Source organism: Triticum urartu, chromosome 4A (genome assembly GCF_056163025.1).
Source record: "Triticum urartu cultivar PI428250 chromosome 4A, HENAU_Tu73, whole genome shotgun sequence".
NCBI lineage: Eukaryota > Viridiplantae > Streptophyta > Magnoliopsida > Poales > Poaceae > Triticum > Triticum urartu.
The window spans coordinates 354,148,928-354,168,834 of record NC_141876.1 but is presented as its reverse complement, the minus strand read 5'-3'; positions in this window follow the sequence as shown (position 1 = coordinate 354,168,834).

The window sequence follows — 19,907 nt, the reverse complement described above, 5'->3', positions numbered from 1 at the left end:
GTGAGTAAGAGAAGTCTCTCCCCTTCTATGGTGGTGGCTAAGCTATATTTATAGTAGCCTTGGTCCTCTTCCTCCAAATGAAGGCGGGAAGGGATCCCAAAGTGGCCAATTTTGAAGGGGGGCAGGAAGTACATCCTATCCTGACGAAAGGTGGTCTTCTCCTACAAAGCTTTCGATCGTGATGTCGGGGTGGGTTCGGTGATGACATCCATCATGTCGTCCTGGTGGTCTTGGTATTGTTGCACGGGAATGGAAACCTTCGGCTGATTCTTCAGGACCTCGCGCATGCGCTTGCCACCTTAACAGCAAAGAGGAAACCAGTTTCTCTACGCCCGCTGGCGCCCGCCTGGCCTTGATCGTCATGGCTGGCGTCACCTCAACCTCATGAGGTGGGCGCCTGCATAGGAACCTCTGCTCCTCGGGATCCACCCTGAGGAGGACGCTCACTTCGGAAGTCTTGATGTCGTCTACCTCATGAGGCTTGGCCCCTTGCGAGGGTCTTGTCTTGCTGGTGTTAAAGATGGGCCATACCAGGCCGTCGATGCAGCCACACGGCGGGCTGTAGGCAGGCAAGTTTGGGTACCCTGGTTCCCAGAACGTTGATAGTTCAATATTGCGGTGTCCTCACCAAGTGACTGTAGGTGTAGCGAGGCATGTATTGTATTGTTGCCATTAAGGATAAAATGATGCGGTTTATTCATATTGATTGGGTTTACTTTGTCGACATCATGTCATCTTGCTTAAAGAGTTACTCTATTTTTCATGACCTTAATACCATAGATGCATGTTGGATAGTGGTCGATTGGTGGAGTAATAGTAGTAGATGCAGGCAGGAGTTGATCTACTTGTCACGGACGTGATGCCTATATGTGTGGTCATTGGCATGAATAACGTCATAACTATGCACTTTTCTATCAATTTCCCAACTGTAATTTGTTTACCCACGGTATGCTATGTGTTCGAGAGAGAAGCCTCTAGTGAAAACTATGCCCCCGGGGTCTACTTTTATCGTATTATAAAAAAATACCTTGCTACAATTATTTGTTGTTATTTTGTTTTACTTTTCTTTTTATCTATCTATCACTATCAGAATTAATCCTTGCAAATAACGAGTTCAAGGGGATTGACAACCCTCTTGGCCGTGTTGGGTGCAAGTATTTGCTTTTGTGTGTGTAGGTACTGAAGACGGGAAATTGTGTGGTTATCCTCTTGGTTCGATAACCTTGATTCTCACTAAGGGAAATACGTATCTCTCCTGTACTGCTTCACCCCTCCTCTTCGGGGAAATCCTAACACAGTTTACATGTAGCAGGGCGTAGAATGACCCCTATTTTCACGACTCTATCTCCAGGGCTAATGTCAAGCCAAAGTAACTGAAGCCCTGAAGGGGTTGGAGGATGGCCCTGCCACAGGAAGGGATCTTTCCATCCTTGAGGTGGGGAATCCCTTCTAAGAAGTACCAGAAAAGGCCGAAGTGGGGGCCAAATGCCTAAGAAACACTTGCAAAGGGCCACGAAGCAAGAGAGGTGCGGGACACCACTCAGGGTTAGGTGATGCAGTGGAAGCCCGTAGAAGGCCAGCACATCCTTGGTAAAGAATTAAGTGGAAACCTCATTCGGGCGATGGATGAATGCTACATGCATCACCTGGTTCCAACATAATGGTCGCGGGACCTTATCTCTTGATCGAGGTACCATCTAGCCCATATTGATGAACTCCGGAAGGTGCCCCATCATTACCAATTGCTCCAACTGGTATGGCAAGATGGAGGAGCGCTCCCAATCACTAACCCACTCGGGCAGATGAGGAAGGCATGGCAATGTGGCCTCAAGCAGGTCACCTTGATCGGGTTTTTCTCCGGAGGTGGAAGGGGTGAAAGCCATGACTCTACGATAGAGAGAGGCGTGGATGCCGTCGATCTAGAGGGAGCCAGCGGAAGACCTGGCGGTGGAGAAGAGGGGCCAAGCAGGACCCAATGTGACCATTCAGCCGTCATATTTAAATAGGCTAGCATACAAACCATGCCTGAGACGGCGCGTGTGCGGGTGGTGGTCTGGCCCGTGGAGCTTTTGAGTCCTATCACCCAGGAAAAATCACCAACACTACTCGTAAGGAGGAGGAAATTGCCCTATGACGACTCAAGAGGCCGAATGCATGAAGAGAGGAGCCCGACGGAGGTCTCAAAGCCCGAATGCTCGCAACCTCCACCACACTGGGGGGCTACTGGCGGGGTCCTAAACCCAGGGTACCTAATGTAAAGGATCCCGACCTCGACCTTTACCAGGGCCCACTAGGCTCAAGGTGCATCTGGTAAACCTAAGAAAGCGAAGGCGATGAGCGACAAGCGTGTTCCCCAAGATAGAGGGTGGTGCCAAACTGATCTAATCTACCCTCCCTGTGTAAACCCTAGGCATCTCCTGTCTATATAAAGGGAGGCCTAGGTCCTCATTAGATATCCAATCGAAAACTCAACTTCTAGTAGACATCTCAAACACAATTGTAATCATCTGCACAAGGTATCCCCTTGTGACGCCCCGAGTCCGATGCTCCAGATGCCTTCCTTTTCTTTTCATTGTTATTGTGTGTTTATTTTGTTTGTTGCATTATCATAATTATTTTGCATATTTCATTCCTCTATGTTGAGTGCCTTTGTCACATTTTCTCTTCTTGCATCATGTTCATCATTGGTTATATTGCATTGCCATGCCCATCTCTTGCCATATTGTATTATGTTGTTGCCATGATGGTCTCTTTCCGGCGGAGCCCGGGAAGTGAACACGGTCTTGTGTTATGCTTGAACGTAAGTAGTTTCAGGATCACTTCTTGATCACTTCTAGCTTCTTGCCGTTGTGTTGCTTCTCTTCTCGCTCTTATTTGCGTATGTTAGCCACCATATATGCTTAGTACTTGCTGCAGCTCCACCTACTTACCTTACCCTACCCGTAAGCTTAAATAGTCTTGATCTCGCGGGTGTGAGATTACTGAGTCCTCGTGGCTCACAGATACTTCCAAACAGTTGCAGGTGCCGATGATACCAGTGCAGGTGATGCTACCAAACTCAAGTGGGAGTTCGACGAGGATCTGGGTCGTTACTACGTTTCATTTCCTGATGATCAGTAGTGGAGCCCCGTTGGGACGATCGGGGATCTAGCATTTGGGGTTGTCTTCCTTTATTTTGGTTCCGTAGTCGGACCTTTGATTGTACTCTGGATGATGTATGTTTAACTTGTTGTATTGTGTGACGTGGCGATTGTAAGCCAAGTCTGTATCCCTTTCTTATTCAGTAGATGGGATTGTGTGAAGATTACCCATCTTGCGACAAAACTACCATGCGGCTATGCCTCTAAGTCGGGCCCCGGCATGTGGGAGATATAGCCGCATTGTGGGTGTTACACCCCTCACCATGAATAACAAGACAAAGCAGGATGTAGGGTATTACTCTTTGAAGGCCCGAACCTGGGTAGATTGTGTGTGCAGACTCCATTCTGATACTTCATGTCTTGTCATGAACCCTACCGAGGGATCTTACGGGAATTTACTCTATCACCTATCATCATTCTCTTTGCCATCCAAAGTGCTGAGTCCATGGCTCATGATCAGGTATCTAGTGGACTTGAAACTGCTAAAGCGAGAAAACGTACAAAAAAATTGCTTGGTTTGGCACCGGGGTGTTCGTGATTTATACTTTACGCTAGGAAGACCGAGTTATGCCATGCTTACATGATCAAATGAGTAGGAACAACATTCTTCAGCATTGTTTATTTTGAAGAGTAATGATTATTTTCTGGCATACTTTATATTATCGTTGCGATATCTATTAAATCATCACTTCTCAACATTCATACCCAAAAGTATTACAGGATTAAGATATGTTAGGTAGCATTTCAAATCAAAAATTATAATTTCTATCATTTACCTACTCGTGCAAGAGCAGGAATTAAGCTTGGGGATGCTGATACATCTCCAATGTATCTATTATTTTTTATTGTTTCATGCTATTATGTTACCAATCGTGTATGCTTATAGGCCATTTTATATCATTTTTAGGAACTAACCTATTGACTCATTGCCAAGTGCCAGTTCCTATTTTTTTCCTATTTCTTTGTTTCGCAGAAAAACCGTACCAAACGAGGTAAAAACACGATGAAATGTTACAATGATTTTTTTTGGACCAAAAGAGATCCTAGAAGCTTCGCGGATGCACTAGAGCATATTCGAGGGGGGCACAAGCTTAGGTAGCGCACCCTTAGGGGGCATTCCATGTGAGCTTGTGGGTCCCACGAGGCCCCGTTTGACCTAATGTTAGTGTTATAAATTCTCTAAAATCGAGAGATCCCCAAAGCGAGACCCGAAACAATTTTATCACTGCCGCAAGCCTATGTTCTTCCGCCGGTACTCTTCTATCATGGAGGCCATCTTCATCAACCTTTCTTCCTCCATGATGATGTGTGAGTAGTTCCCACAAGACCTACTGGTCCATAGCAGTAGCTAAATGGATCTCTCGCTCTCTCTCTCTCTCTCTCTCTCTCTCTTTTCGATCTTCAATACAATGATCTCTTAGCAGATCAATCTGATGTAATTCTTGTGGTGTGTTTGTTCGGATCCGATGAATTATAGGTTTATTTAGATTATTAATTGAAATTAATAGTCTTTTCTGAGATTTATAATGTGTGATTTTATAGCCTTGTATTTCTCTCTGATCTATCTATCTCTTTTGGCCAATTAGATTGATTTATCTTTAGTGGGAGAGGTGCTTGGTAGTAGGTTCAATCTTGTGTTGTCCTTACTATATGACAGGTGGAGTTGCAAGGCATGTATTTGTATTGTTGCTACTAAGGGTAAATTCAATCATATTAATTGATTTTACTTTGTCTACATTATGTCAGCATGCTCTAAGCATTACTTTGTTTGTTATGAACTTAATACCTTAAGACGCATGCTGAATAGCGGTCAAGGGATGGAGTAATAGTAGTAGATTTAATAAGATTAATTGTCTACTTGTCTCGGATGTAATGCCTATGTATTGATCATGCCATGAATATCATCATAACTACGCACTATTCTATCAACTTCCCAATAGTAATTTGTCTACCCACCGTACTATGCTCATGAGAGAGATGCCTCTAGTGAACGCTACGGTCCCTTGGTCCATTCACTTTATATTTACTAAAGACCTAAAAAATACTTGCTGCAATTTATTTAATTTTATTTCTTTTTATATTTATCTATTTACCACTATTTGAGTTAATCCTTGCAATTAATAAGTACAAGGGGATTGACAAGCCTCATGCCCATGTTAGGTGCAAGTATTTGTTGTGTGTCTGTGTGTGTGTGCATGTGTGTGTGCAGGTACTACTTACCTTTATTTGCCCGCATTTCCTACCTATTCATTAAACATTGGTTCTTAACTGAGGGAAATACTATCTACTACTGTACTACATCACCCTTCGTCTTCGGATAAATCCCAACGCCTATCACAAGTAACACGCTGATACATCTCCAACGTATCTATAATTTTTGATTGTTTCATGTTGTTATATTATCATTCTTGGATGTTTTACAATCATTTCATAGCAACTTTGTATCATTTTTTGGGACTAACCTATTGACATAGTGCCCAATGCTAGTTGTTGTGTTTTGCTTGTTTTTTACATCGTAAAAAATCAATACCAAATGGAGTCCAACGCAGCAAAACTTTTTGGAGAATTTTTATGGACCAGAAAACCCAGGATGGGCCAAAGAAGTACCAGAGGGGAGGCCCGAGGTGGGCACAACCCACCAGAGTGCGCCCAGGAGCCGAGGCGCGCCCTAGGGGGTTATGCCCCCCTTGGTGGCCTCCCGCACCGCCTCTTCACCCTATAAATCCCCAAATATTCCAGAAACCCTAGGGGAGTCGACAAAACACAATTCTAGTCGCCACAAGTTCCAGAACCACGAGATCCAATCTAGACACCATCACGGAGGGGTTTTGTAACACCCTCGATGCGACTATAGCTCCCACGTGTCGAGGCACGACTTAGAGACATAATCGCATTGAAGGAATATGTCGCAAGTAAGGTAATCTTTACACATCCCATGTAATATAATAATAAAGGGGAGATAACATAGTTGGCTTACACTCGCCACGTCAATCAAGGTACATAAATAACATTACATCATCCAAAACACTCATGGCCCGACTACGGCGCCAAAATAAAAGATAACCCAACATGCGACATGGTCCCGATCACCCCCAACTGGGCACCACTACTGATCATCAGGAAAGGAAACATAATAACGTTGAGAGTCCTCGTCAAACTCCCACTTGAGCTCGAGGGCGTCACCTGGAGCAGAATCATCAGGCCCTGCATCTGGTGTAATAGTAAACGGTGAGCCACAGGGACTCAGCAATCTCGCACCCTCGCGATCAAGACTATTAAATCTTATAGGAAAGGCAAGGTAAATATAAGTGGAGCTACAGCAAGCGACTAGCATATATGGTGGCTATCCTGTTCGCAAAAGAGAGCGAGAAGAGGAGGCAAAGCCCGAGCGAGAAACTAGAGAACAACCTGCGCAAGCATTACTCCAACACCGTGTCCACTTCCCGGACTCCGCCGAGAAGAGGTCATCACGGTAACACACTCAGTTGATTCATTTTAATTAAGTTAAGGTTCAAGTTATCTACAACCGGACATTAACAAATTCCCATCTGCCCATAACCGCGGGCACGGCTTTCGAAAGTTCAAATCCCTGCAGGGGAGTCCCAACTTAGCCCCTGACAAGCTCTCACAGTCAACGAAGGAATAGACCTCCTCCCAAGATGTTCTGATCAGACTCGGTATCTCGGTTCTTCAAGACACTTCGACAGGTTAAAACAAGACCAGCAACACCGCCCGAATGTGCCGACAAATCCCAATAGGAGCTGCACATATCTCGTTCTCAGGGCACACTCGGATGAGCCAGACGTCGGGTAGGCCAGCCCAGAGTTGCCCCTGGTAGCCCCGGACATCGCTCGGTTGGACCAACACTCAGAGGAGCACTGGCCCGGGGGGGGGGCTAAATAAGATGACCCTCGGGCTCCGGAAACCCAAGGGAAAAGAGGCTAGGTGGCAAATGGTAAAACCAAGGTTGGGCATTGCTGGAAAAGCTTTAATCAAGGCGAACTATCAAGGGGTTCCCATTATAACCCAACCGCGTAAGGAACGCAAAATCGGGGAACATAACACCGATATGACGGAAACTAGGGCGGCAAGAGTGGAACAAAACACTAGGCGAGAGGCCGAGCCTTCCACCCTTTACCAAGTATATAGATGCATTAAGATAACAAGATAATATAATGATATCCCAACAAGTAAATAAATGTACCAACAAGGAACGGCCTCCAATCTTCACCTGCAACTAGCAACGCTATAAGAGGGGCTGAGCAAAGCGGTAACATAGCCAATCAACGGTTTGCGTAGGACATGGTGGGTTAGAGGTTTGACATGGCAATTTGGGAGGCTTGAAAGCAAGTGGTAGGCATCATAGCATTGGCATAGCAAAAGAGCGAGCAAACTAGCATAGCAAAGATAGTAGTGATTTCGAGGATATGATCATCTTGCCTGCAAAGTTGTCAGAGTTGACTGGATCCTCGAAATCAAACTCAACGGGCTCCTCGTTAGCGAACTCGTCTCCCGGCTCTACCCAAACAAGACAAACAAGCAATAAGGACACAATAAACCACGTGCAAGGATCAACCAATATGATGCAAAGATGATATGCTATGCGGGATGCGATGCGGGATGCATATGCAAGATTTGACAAGGAATGCATGAACCTGGCCTCAACTTGGAAATCCAAGTGTGCCACTTGAAATATGAGATGAAATCGATTGAAAACGATATAAAGATCACCGGAATCGGAGTTACGGTTTGGAAATGGCAAGCAAAACAAATATGACACCGGTCTGCGATTTACAGCAAGTAGCCAACTAAATGCAATGAGATGAACATGATACCGCACCCAAACATGACAAAAAAATACATGGCAGGGTTGCACTCAAGATGCTTAACAAAAGTCTAGCACTGAGCTACGGCCAATTCATCCATTAACAGGTTCAAACAAGCATGGCAAAAATGCATATGGCAAACAGATCTCAGACTTAGTGAAATTAACACTTGTCTGGAATTGCAGATCAGGTAGCTCTCTTCGGAGCAACAAAACTACATGCTACAGGACCTGAACATGGCAAAGTAAAGCATGGCATGGAGCTACTCAAAGAGATTAACAAAAGTCCCTTAGTGACCTTGAGCCAAAAGGGATTAGAAAATACAATTGCAAGCATGTGAACATGGCAAAAACATAATCAGTTCTCAGACTTAGTAAAAACTGGAGCATGCTGAGAACAGATATCAAGTAGGCATGTTTACGAGCTCGATGCACTCACTACGAAGCAAGTCATGACAAACTAAGCATACATCTATCAAGAACACACAAAATGCAAGCTAGACATGGCAAGAACAATAGCATAGCATGCATGGGTCAACTACAACATCCTCGGCAAAATTGCAAACAAGTTGACAATCTGCCCAGATTCACAAAGTAGCAAAAGTAGAGCTCGATTGACTGAATCTAGGGTGCTCCATAATTGCAAACAAAGACATGGATGGATAGAGCACTACAAGATTAACAAAACATCCTCAAAAGAGGCACGGATCACTAGGAAACAACATGAACATATGACAACATGAGATAAACAGCTCAAGGACTTAGTGGAATTGCTAAGTCCCTGAAATCAGAACTACCAAGTGCCTCACTTCGCAAGCTTGTGCTAGTCACCACACACATCACAAAAATACATGGGTTGCACCTCTGGAAAGACGACAAAACCCTTAACAAAACATATGCAGAGCTCATGGGCATATCATGCACACAATAATCATGGCAAAAATGACAAATATGCAAATGGAGTAGCAGATCTGACAATTATCTCAAGTAACCCTCTTCTAATAGCATTTTGGGCATCAAGATGAACTCAAATGAAAATGATGCAATGGAATGAAATGATGTACTCTCTGAGATGAACATTTTGATATGCTATATGCCCAAATCGGAGCTACGGATGCAAAGATACGATGCTATGAACATGAGCACATGGATCTGAAATCTCAGGACTTAGTGGAAAAAACGGGGTCAACCCTAATATTTCCAGATCTGGATCGGGGCACGCGGATCGAGGTTCGACGCCGTCCTCGCCGGAGTTGAAGACGATGGCGGCCGGAGATGGTGGAGCTGCCGGGGACAGGGGAGGCGGTGGCCGGCGAGAAGCGGCGCGGCTGTCGGCGCCGTTGAACGCGGGCGGCGGCGAGGCGAGGTTCGGCGGCCGGAGCGGGGCGGCTGCCGGCGCCGGTGAACGCGGACGGCGGCGAGGCGAGGTTCGGCGGCGCGCGCGGTGGATCGGGCAGCGGGGTAGGCGAGGAGGCGCGGGCATGGATCGGAGGCGGCTTGGGCCGGGGGGGCCGGCTCCGGGCTCCCGCGGGCCGCGGTGGTGGGCGACGTGGTGGCGACAGGTGGCGGCTCCTTAGTGGCCGCGGGCGACGGCTGCGGCTTGTCCGGCCGGATCGGACATGTCCGGCACGGTGCGAGCGGATTTTTAGGGTTAGGGACGAGGGGGAGATCCGGATTCGGAGGAGGGGTCTATTTATAGGCATAGAGGGAGCTAGGAGAGTCCAAATGAGGTGCGGTTTTCGGCCACGTGATCGTGATCGAACGCTCTAGATGATGGAGAAGGGTTTGGTGGGTTTTGGGCCAAATTGGAGTGGTGTTGGGCTGCAACACACACGAGGCCTTTTTAGTCCCTCGGTTAACCGTTGGAGTATCAAACGAAGTCCAAATGATACGAAACTTGACAGGCGGTCTACCGGTAGTAAACCAAGGCCTCTTGGAAAGTCTCGGTCCAATCCGAAAATGTTTAATCCCCACACACGAAAGAAAGCTAGAAATGACCACCGGAGGAGAACGAAGCGCCGGAATGCAAAACGGACAACGGGGAAAATGCTCGAATGCATGAGACAAACACGTATGCAAATGCAATGCACAAGATGACATGATATGGGATGCATGACAACGACAACAACACACGGAGACAAAAACCCGAACCCAAGAAAATAAAATAACTTAACGTCGAAAACGGCAAGAGTTGGAGTTCAAATTGGGAAAGTCATATCCGGGGTGTTACAGGTTCATCATCCTCATTGGTGCCTCTCTGATGATGTGTGAGTAGTTCACCATAGACCTACGGGTTCGTAGGCGGTAGCTAGATGGCTTCCTCTCTCTCTCTCTCTTAATTCTTGATACAATGGTCTATTGGAGATCTATTTGATGTAACTCTTTTTGCGGTGTGTTTGTTGGGATCCGATGAACTTTGAGTTTATGATCAAATCTATATCCATGAAAGTTATTTGAGTTTTTGATCTCTTATATGCATGATTATTTATAGCCTCGTATTTCTTCTTCGAATATTTGGCTTAGTTAGGACGACTAGATCGATTTTTCTTGCCATGGGAAGAGGTGCTTTGTGATGGGTTCGATCATGCGGTGTTCTTTCCCAGTAACCAAAGGGGTAGCAAGACACGCATGTATCGTTAATATTAAGGATAACAAGATGGGGGCTATTCCTACATGAATAGATCTCATCTACATCATGTCATCATTCTTACTGCATTACTCCGTTTCTCCATGAACTTAATACACTAGATGCATGCTGGATAGCGATCGATGTGTGGAGTTATAGTAGTAGGTGCAGGCAGGAGTCCGTCTACTAATCTTGGACGTGATGCCTATATATTGATCATTGTCTGGATATCGTCATAAGTATTCGATTTTCTATCAATTACCCAATAGTAATTTGTGTACCCACCATGTGCTATTTCTTGAGAGAAGCCACTAGTGAAATCTACGGCCCCCAGGTCTATTCCTTATCATATTTGCTTTCCGATCTATTATTTGCTTTGAGATCTATTTTATTTGCATTTATTTTTAGATCTATTATTCCAAAAAAACCCAAAATACTTTGCTACACTTTTTATTTGCATATTTTATTTCATTCTTATTTGAGATCTATTTATCCAATCTATCACAAATTTATCCCTCAACTTGACAATTTCTGGCGCCGTTACCCGAAAGAGGGATTGACAACCCCTCATACGCATCGGGTTGCAAGTATTTGTTCTTTGTGTGCATGTACCGTTTACATAGTGTTGCTTGGTTCTCCTACTGGATTGATACCTTGGTTTCAAAACTAAGGGAAATACCTACCGTAGTTGAACTGCACCATCCCTTCCTCTTTGGGTAAATACTGACGCAGTTTCGAGCGACATCAAAAGGAATTTCTCGGCGCCATTGCTGGGGGACATCATCAACATCTATCAGGTTCCTAATCACAAATCTCATTTCCTTGCAATTTACATTGTTTTCCATGTGCCTGTCGTTTTCATCTCCCCCACTTCTAAAACATTTTTGCGAAAAGCACAAAAATATTTGCCTTCTTTTTGTTTGCCTTTTTCTTGTTAGATCTCTTCTTTACTTATGTTGACATGTGTCTTCCATTTACTTGCATCTTTTCTTGCTAAAAATCTATTGATATGGATCCTCATCCACTTGCTAATCTTTTCAAAAGTTCCAATTATGATGAACCACTTTCTAGTAAATTGAGTTCACTAGATTTTCTTTATGAAGTTTTGATTGAGATTCGTGAATCTGAAAATATTGATGAAGTGTTAAACAAAGAAATTTATAAAGTGATTCATGATAGCTCCTTAAATGAAAAGCATGATTCCAATTATGTTATTACAAATTCTATTAATGTTAGTTGTGCTAATGATATCCAAAACCCCAAGCTTGGGGGTGTTAAGTTTGATATGTCCGCTACTTATAGCAATGATTATGATTGGGGTGATTCTTCTTATGATCTTGAAAATTTATTTAAGCCTCATGATGAATATGTTTGCGATAATGTTTAAAGTGGGTTTGGAAGATTTCCAACTTTAGGTAATAATGATCCCACTACTTTATAGAATGATCAATATTATGAATTTTTTGATAAAATTAGGGTTGGAGAGGTCATGACTTTGTTTGATGATAATCCCACTATTTTGGAAGAGTGTCAACTTTCCATGCGTGTGGATCATGAAGAGAAAATTTTATATGATAGCTATATTGTTGAATTTGATAATGATCCTACATGTAATTATTATGAGAAAGCAAAATATGGTTGTAGAAATTTTCATGTCACTAAATTACCTCTTGTTATATTGTGATTGTTATTGTTTCTTTCTTCTTCCTTGCATATGCCAGTTTTTGTTTGTCTTGATAATTTGTTTGATTATAAAATGCCTATGCATAGGAAGTATGTTAGACTTAAAATTGTTTTTCACAAGCTACATGATGCTCTCTTCGTGTTTCAATTGCAATCTTTCATGTGAGCATCATTACAATTATTTATGCGTAGCTAGGGGCATAAAACGATAGCACTTGTTGGGAGGCAACCCAATGAATGAATTTTATTTTTACCTTTTTCTTTCTGTTCTTGAGTGTTCGCACAGTTATGATACTGTTATGATTGTGTTTTTTTTATGTTTTAGTTAGTGTTTGTGCCAAGTAAAGCCTTTGGGCTCATGGTGGGTGATAGTTGATTTGATCTTGTTGAAAAACAGAAACTTTTGTGCAGAGTAAAATAATTTCATAAATCACAGAAGCGCCATAAAAATCTGAATTTTTGACACAATATTGATATACAAATTTCCTACGTTTTCCTATTTTTCCAGAATTTTTGGAGCTGCAGAAGTATATGAAGTTTTCAAATTACTACAGATTGTTTTGTTTTTGACAGATTCTGTTTTCTTTGCGTTGTGTGCTTATTTTGATGAATCTAGGGATTGTATCGGGGTATAAGCCATGGTAAAGTTATAATATAGTAGATGTAATGCAAAAATAAAATATGAATGGGTTTGCAATAGTACTTAGAGTGGTGATTTGCTTTGTTATACTAACGGATCTCACGAAGGTTTTGTTAAGTTTTGTATGATTGAAGTTTTCAAGTTTTGGGTGAGATCACGATGGATAAAGGAATAAGGAGTGAAAATAGTCTAAGATTGGGGGTGCCCCATGGAACCCCAAGTTATTATTCAAAGAGAACCAAGCAACTATGCTTGGGGATGCCCCGGAAGGCATCTCCTCTTTCTTCTAACGACCATCGGTATTTTACTTGGAGCTATATTTTTATTCGTCACATATCATGAGTTTTGCTTGGAGCATCTTGTATTATATGAGTCTTTGCTTGTTTTGCTTTTTATTTTGTGTCATCTATCCTTGCTGGACACACCTATTTGAGAGAGCCAAAATTATGCTATGATTTGATAGAATTGCTCTATGTGCTTCACTTAAATTTTTTGAGCAATGGAATTGCTCTAGTGCTTCATTTATATCTTTTTAGCACGATTTGCTTTAATATTTTTGAAGAAATGCTCCCATGCTTCACTTAGATTTATGAGAGTTACTAAATTTTTAAAGAAATTCTCTCATACTTCACTTATACTATTTTGAGAGAAGAAAATTTGCATGCTCATGTTCTTCACTTAAATTTGTTCGAGCTTAACAAAAGCAACATATGAAATTAGTCCCAAACTGATAGATATTCAAGAGGGATATAATAAAAACTTTCGTAAAGATCATTGGACAAATTAAACTTGTTTCTTTGTAATAGTTTTGATATATGATGATAGTGATATGTGAGTTATGTTGGTGAGTAATTATGCTTTAGTAAGAATATTGGTGTTAAGGTTTGTGATTCCCTATGCAAGCATGAAATTCAATAGTTATGCAATGAAATTACATCCTACTTATGGTGCATTATTCGGTGTTAGTTATGCTTAATGCTCGCTTATGTGATTTTTCGTTTCTTGGTTGGTTGCTTCTCAATCTATTTGCTAGCCTCCACTTGTACTAAGTAGAAATACTACTTGTGCATCCAAAATCTTTAAACCCAGTTTTGCCATATGAGTCCACCATACCTACCTATATACGGTATTTCCATGTCATTCTAAGAAAATTTGTATGTGCCACTTCTAATTTTCAAAATAAATTTCCTTTTTGTGTGCTCGTACCGCTCATGAAGCAGCGGGGGTGGCCAATATTTTCCATGCTAGATGTGTTATTCTCAAGATGGGTGTTTATTCACTTGTCATTGCACAAGAGTATGGCAGTAATAGGGATGCCCAGTCCCGAAATGAAAAAGAAATTTACTTTATGTTGTCTAATAATAAATTCCTTGGAAAGTGTTAGATTAAACCATGAACTAAAAGAAATTCCTTGGAAAGTGTTAAAGAAATTATGCTAGCCATGGATTGTGAAAGAATGGTGGAAAAAGGAATAAACTTTATTTTCTGTTTGGGAACCTCTTATGATATATCTAGCATGTAAAGTGTTGGGAATTACTCGGTCGTTTTCGTTGACGGGAAAAGTATGCCTCTCAAAAAAAGTATCTCCCAATTTAAGCTTTCAGCTCTGGCACATCTACAAATCCCTACTTCCCTCTACGAAGGGCCTTTATATTTAATTTATGCAAAAAATTGAGTCTCTATCTTCTCTTATAAAGCACCAACTAGGGAGCACTATGATCATACTTGAGCATTGGATGTAGCTAATATGCGAGTGCGTTTCGTGAATGGATCAATGATTGAGCATGATGGGCTAATGATGACCCACAAGTATAGGGGATCAATTGTAGCTCTTTTCGATAAGTAAGAGTGTCCAACGCAATGAGGAGCAGAAGGAAATGACAAGTGGTTTTCAGCAAGGTAATGTCTGCGAGTGCTGAAATTGCAAGTAGCAGAGTTGTTTGATAGCAAGATAATTTGTAACGAGCAAGTAACGATAATACTAGCAAAAGTGCAGCAAGGTAGCCCAATCCTTTTGAGGCAAAGGACATGCCAAAATGATTTCTTATGATAGGCAAAGTGTTCTTGAGGGTACACGGTATTTACATCTAGTCACTTTCACCATGTTGGTTTGATTTGTGTTTGCTACTGTGATAATTTGATATGTGGGTGGACCGGTGCTTAGGTGTTATTCTTACTTGAACAAACCTCCTATGATTAACCCTCCCGCAAGCATCCGCAACTACAAGAAAAGTATTAAGAATAAATTCTAACCATAGCATTAAACTTTTGGATCCAATTGGTCCCTAACAGAATAATGCATAAACTGGGGTTTAAGTTTTTGTCACTCTCGCAACCCATCATCTAATTGCTACTCCACAATTCATTCCATTAGGCACAAATATGGTGAAGTGTCATGTAGTCAACGTTCACATGACACCACTAAGGGAATCACAACATACATACTATCAAAATATCGAACACATATCAAGTTCACATGATTACTTGCAACATGATTTCTCACGTGACCTCAAGAACAAAAGTAACTACTCACAAATGATAATCATGCTCAAGATCAGAGGGGTATTAAATAGCATATTGGATCTGAACATATAATCTTCCACCAAATAAACCATATAGTAATCAACTACAAGATGTAATCAACACTGCTAGTCACCCACAAGCACCAATCTATAGTTCTGATAACAAGATTGAACACAAGAGATGAACTAGGGTTTGAGATAAGATGGTGTTGTTGAAGATGTTGATGGAGATTGCCCTCCCCAAATTGGAGAGTTGTTGGTGATGATGGTGACAATGATTTCCCCCTCCGGGAGGGAAATTCCCCTGGCGGAATCACTCCGCCGAAGGGCAAAAGTGCTCCTGCCCTTCTGCCTCGAGACGGCGGCACTCTGTCCCAAAAGTCTTCTCCTTATTTTTTTTCTAGGTCAAAATGACTTATATACCAGAAGATGGGCACCGAAGGTGGGCCCAGGTGCGCACAACCCACCAGGGCGCGCCTGGGCCCCCTGGCGCGCCCAGGTGGGTTGTGCCCACTTGGTGGGACCCCTCTGGTACTTATTTGCTCCCATATTCTTCATATATTCCATCAAAATTCTCCGTGAAGTTTCAGCTTGTTTGGAGTTGTGCAGAATAGGTAACCTGATGTAGCTTTTCCAGGTCCAGATTTCCAGCTGCCGGAATTCTGCCTCTTTGTGTATACCTTGCATATTATTAGAGAAAAGGCATTAGAATTACTCCAAAAAGCATCATTGTGGATAAAATATCATAAATAACATTAGGAAAACATGATGCAAAATGGACGCATCAACTCCCCCAAGCTTAGACCTCGCTTGTCCTCAAGCGAAAACCGAAATCGAAAAACATGTCCACATGCTTAGAGAGAGAGGTGTCGATAAAAACAAAATACGGACATAGAAGCATCATGTTCATTATTATAACAGCAACAAACCTAAACATAAGACTTTTATCATAGACTTCTCATGAATAAGTGATGATCCATCACACTAATGAAGTATAAAGCAAAAACTTTATTGGAACCAACAAACTATGTTCTCAGTCAACTTTGCAACTACAATTAATCATATTTTCAGCAAGGGTCACGTGTCGGAGCCTTTAGGCAAGTCCACATACTCAACCATCATATAGTCTTCCATGATTGCTAACACTCACCGCGTACACATGAGGAAAACGTTTCAACCGGACACATAGAAATATAGGGGCTTGTAGTTTCGCCTCCCAGCGTATTCACCTCACTACAAAAAAAAGACACATACGTGACATTTTGGGCCGAACAAAAAAAATATGTCATGCTTATGACACTTCTATGACGATAATTGTGACAAAACCCGGTATCATCATAGATGTGGTGGGCTCCTACTTCTATGACAAAATCATGACAGAAAATGGGCTTTTCATCCTGGGCGGGCCGGAGACGCAGTTGCATGACATTCTTTTGGCCGTCCATGACGGAAAAAACCATGGTAGAAGCGAGGGCGAGGAAAATATCGGGGAGTTCCTGGTTACGGTGGGTGGTCTGGGCCAAGCGATGCATGGAGGTTTGCGTGTTTCTCTCATACACGTATGCGCGTGTGTGCGAGGCGTTGCGCTCTAACTGAACCCGAGCGATGCGTTCGCCTACTGAACCCGAGCGATTGCACTGCAGGCTACGCGTTACTGAACCCGAGCGATCGGCCCCTGGCTGATAACTGAACCCGATCGAGCGATTCCTTCGCTACTGCTGCTAACTGAAGCCGATCGAACCTGTTGTCTCTTGATGAATAGTGAGTGTTGCTGGGTGCTTGGATGAATAGTTCCCGGTGGGGGGTTGGATGAACAGGACCCCGTGGTAGAGGCTGTTGCGGCTGGATGAATAGGACCCCGACCGAGCCGGTTGGGGGTGGATGAACAGGACCCCGTGGAGAGCTAGATGAACAGGACCCTGTGGAGGGTTGGTTGAACAGTAGCCGGTGGAGGGCTGGATGAACAGTAGCCCTTGGAGGGGTGGTTGAATAGGACCCCGTGGAGAGGGCTGGTTGAACAGTAGCCGGTGGAGGAGCGGTGGAGGCTGGATGAACAGGAGCCCGTGGATTAACAGTAGCCCATGGAGGCTAGAGGAGGTCGACGGTGGAGATGAACAGTAGCCCGTGGAGTCCCGTTTTGCGGTACGCCACACCCCTCCCGCTGAACAAGACCCCTGTTTTGACCCTAGCGCTCCAACACAAGTCTGTTTCCTCCGTTTTGCAGTACACCACACCCCTCCCGATCAACAGGACCCTGTTTCGACTGTAGAGGTCCAAGAGAAGTTTGTTTCCTCCGTTTTGCGGTATGCCAGACCCCTACCGATGAACAGGATCCCGTTTCGACCGTGGCCTGTCGAACACAAGGTCGTTTCCTCCGTTCAGCGGTACGCCAAGCCTCGTTTTGATCGGCTGTTCCGTCCAAGCCGGTTGGCTCCTGATGAATATGACGCAGTTTCTCCATTACGACCCAACCATGTGCAAGAGCCCTGGTCGTACGTATGCGCGAGTAGGCGTTCGAGACCCCGCACGTATGTATGTACGTGGCCGTATTTACTTTCTTGCACCCTGGTTGTACGTATGTGTACACGATATTAACGGGACTGCATGACATGCTACGTGCGTGCCTCTATTACGACACGTGTGCGCCTATACTATGACACGTGCCCTTCCTCACTCGGCCACGGTTCATCGCTGCAGCCTGCAGACAGACCGATCGTATGTACGTACACGTTCGCGACCAGAATGACAACGCTACATCTGCTTCGACCAGGTGGGTCCTGACTGTCAGGGAGTATAAGGAGGCACTTCCTTGCGTGCGAAGATGTAGCTGGTCGGTCCCAGCAGTCAGGGGGGCGTTTTTTCACGAAATATGATGGCCTGTCCGGTGGGTCCCTGCAGTCAGGTGGAGGAATCATTATTTTCCACGTAATAAGGAGGCACTTCCTTGCTGCAGCCATGGATCCAGCTGTCAGCCTCTCCACATATAGTACTCTTCCGATGGAAGTCATTCCTTGACCATGTTGACCACGCCGCGATGAGAGCACCAGGGCGGTGGATGACGGCGAGGCCTAGGAAGGGGATGATGCGGAGCCAGGGAAGACGCCGCAGTGGATTCCCACGCGGAGAGGAGTACGAGGGTTCACTGGTTCCACTGTGGTGTGAGGCTGCCGTCACCGCAGAATAACAGGGGGTGTGGGTGAGTAGAGGGAAGGCCTGGCCAGCGGTGGGAGTAGTAGGGGGCGGTGAGGCCTCCGTGACAGCACAGCCGGCCACAGGAGGCAGGAGCACGCGGCACGACCGACGCTGGTTTGGGCGGCTGGAGCAAGAAGACCAGAGGTTGAAGAAGCACAACGGCCGTTGGATGGACATCGTATGGTCACTGGAGCTAGAATCGTTCATATTGACTAAGTTGACAAAGCCCTCCATCCTCGTCAACTTAATAGGCCCACAAGTCAGCCTCCCACTATGGTGGGTCCTAGCTAGCAGGAGGAGTATTCATTTTTTGTGCGTAATAAGGAGGCACTTCCTTGCGTGCGATGATATAGCTGGTGGGTCTGAGCTGTTAGTGGGGGAACGTTTTTTCGCAAAATACAAAGGCCCTTCCAGTGGGTCCCAGCTGTCAGGTGGAGGAATCATTATTTTGCGCGTAATAAGGAGGCATTTCCTTGTGTGCGGTCGTGGACCCAGCTGCCAGCCTCTCCACATAAAGTCCACTTTCGATGGATGTCGTTCGTTGACCATGTTGACCACGCCACGCCGAGAGCACCAGGGCGATGGACGACGGCGACGCCTAGGAAGGGAACGACACGGATCCGGGGAAGACTCGGAAGTGGTTGCCCATGCGATGGGGAGTACGAGGGTTTATTGGTTCGGCTACCGTCGCCGGAAAATAACAGGAGGTGCAGGTGAGTAGAGGAATGGCCTAGCCAATGATGGAGTAGGGTCGGGCGGTGTAGCCTGGGCAGCAGCATAGCCGGCCACGGGAGGCGGGAGTAGGTAGTCTCACCGGCGTTGGTTTGGGCAGCTGGAGCAAGAAGATCAAATATTGAAGAAGCAGCAAGGCCGTTGGATTAACATCCAACGGTCAATGCTGCTAGAATCGTTTGTGGACTAAGTTGACAAAGCCTTTCGTACACGTCAACCTAGTAGACCCACAAGTCAGCCTCCAAATCTGTCCCAAATAGCATACAACCCGAAATTTCTAGCTAGATTAAAATTAATTTAAAAACTAAACATACCTTAATTTAAATCCAATGAAATTTTACCCGCGAAATTTAAAATATCAAAATCCGAAATAAAAAAGTATTTTGGAACTAATTGCCTGTTTGCTGTATTTTTTTTCATTTTACAGCCCATTTATTATTACTTATAGCCCATTTCTTATTACTTATAGCCATTTTCTGGGCAAGCCCGAATGCATCCCTCCTCGTCTTGAAAGATTTCTGGCCCAGTAGGGCGTAGAAAAGCAAGT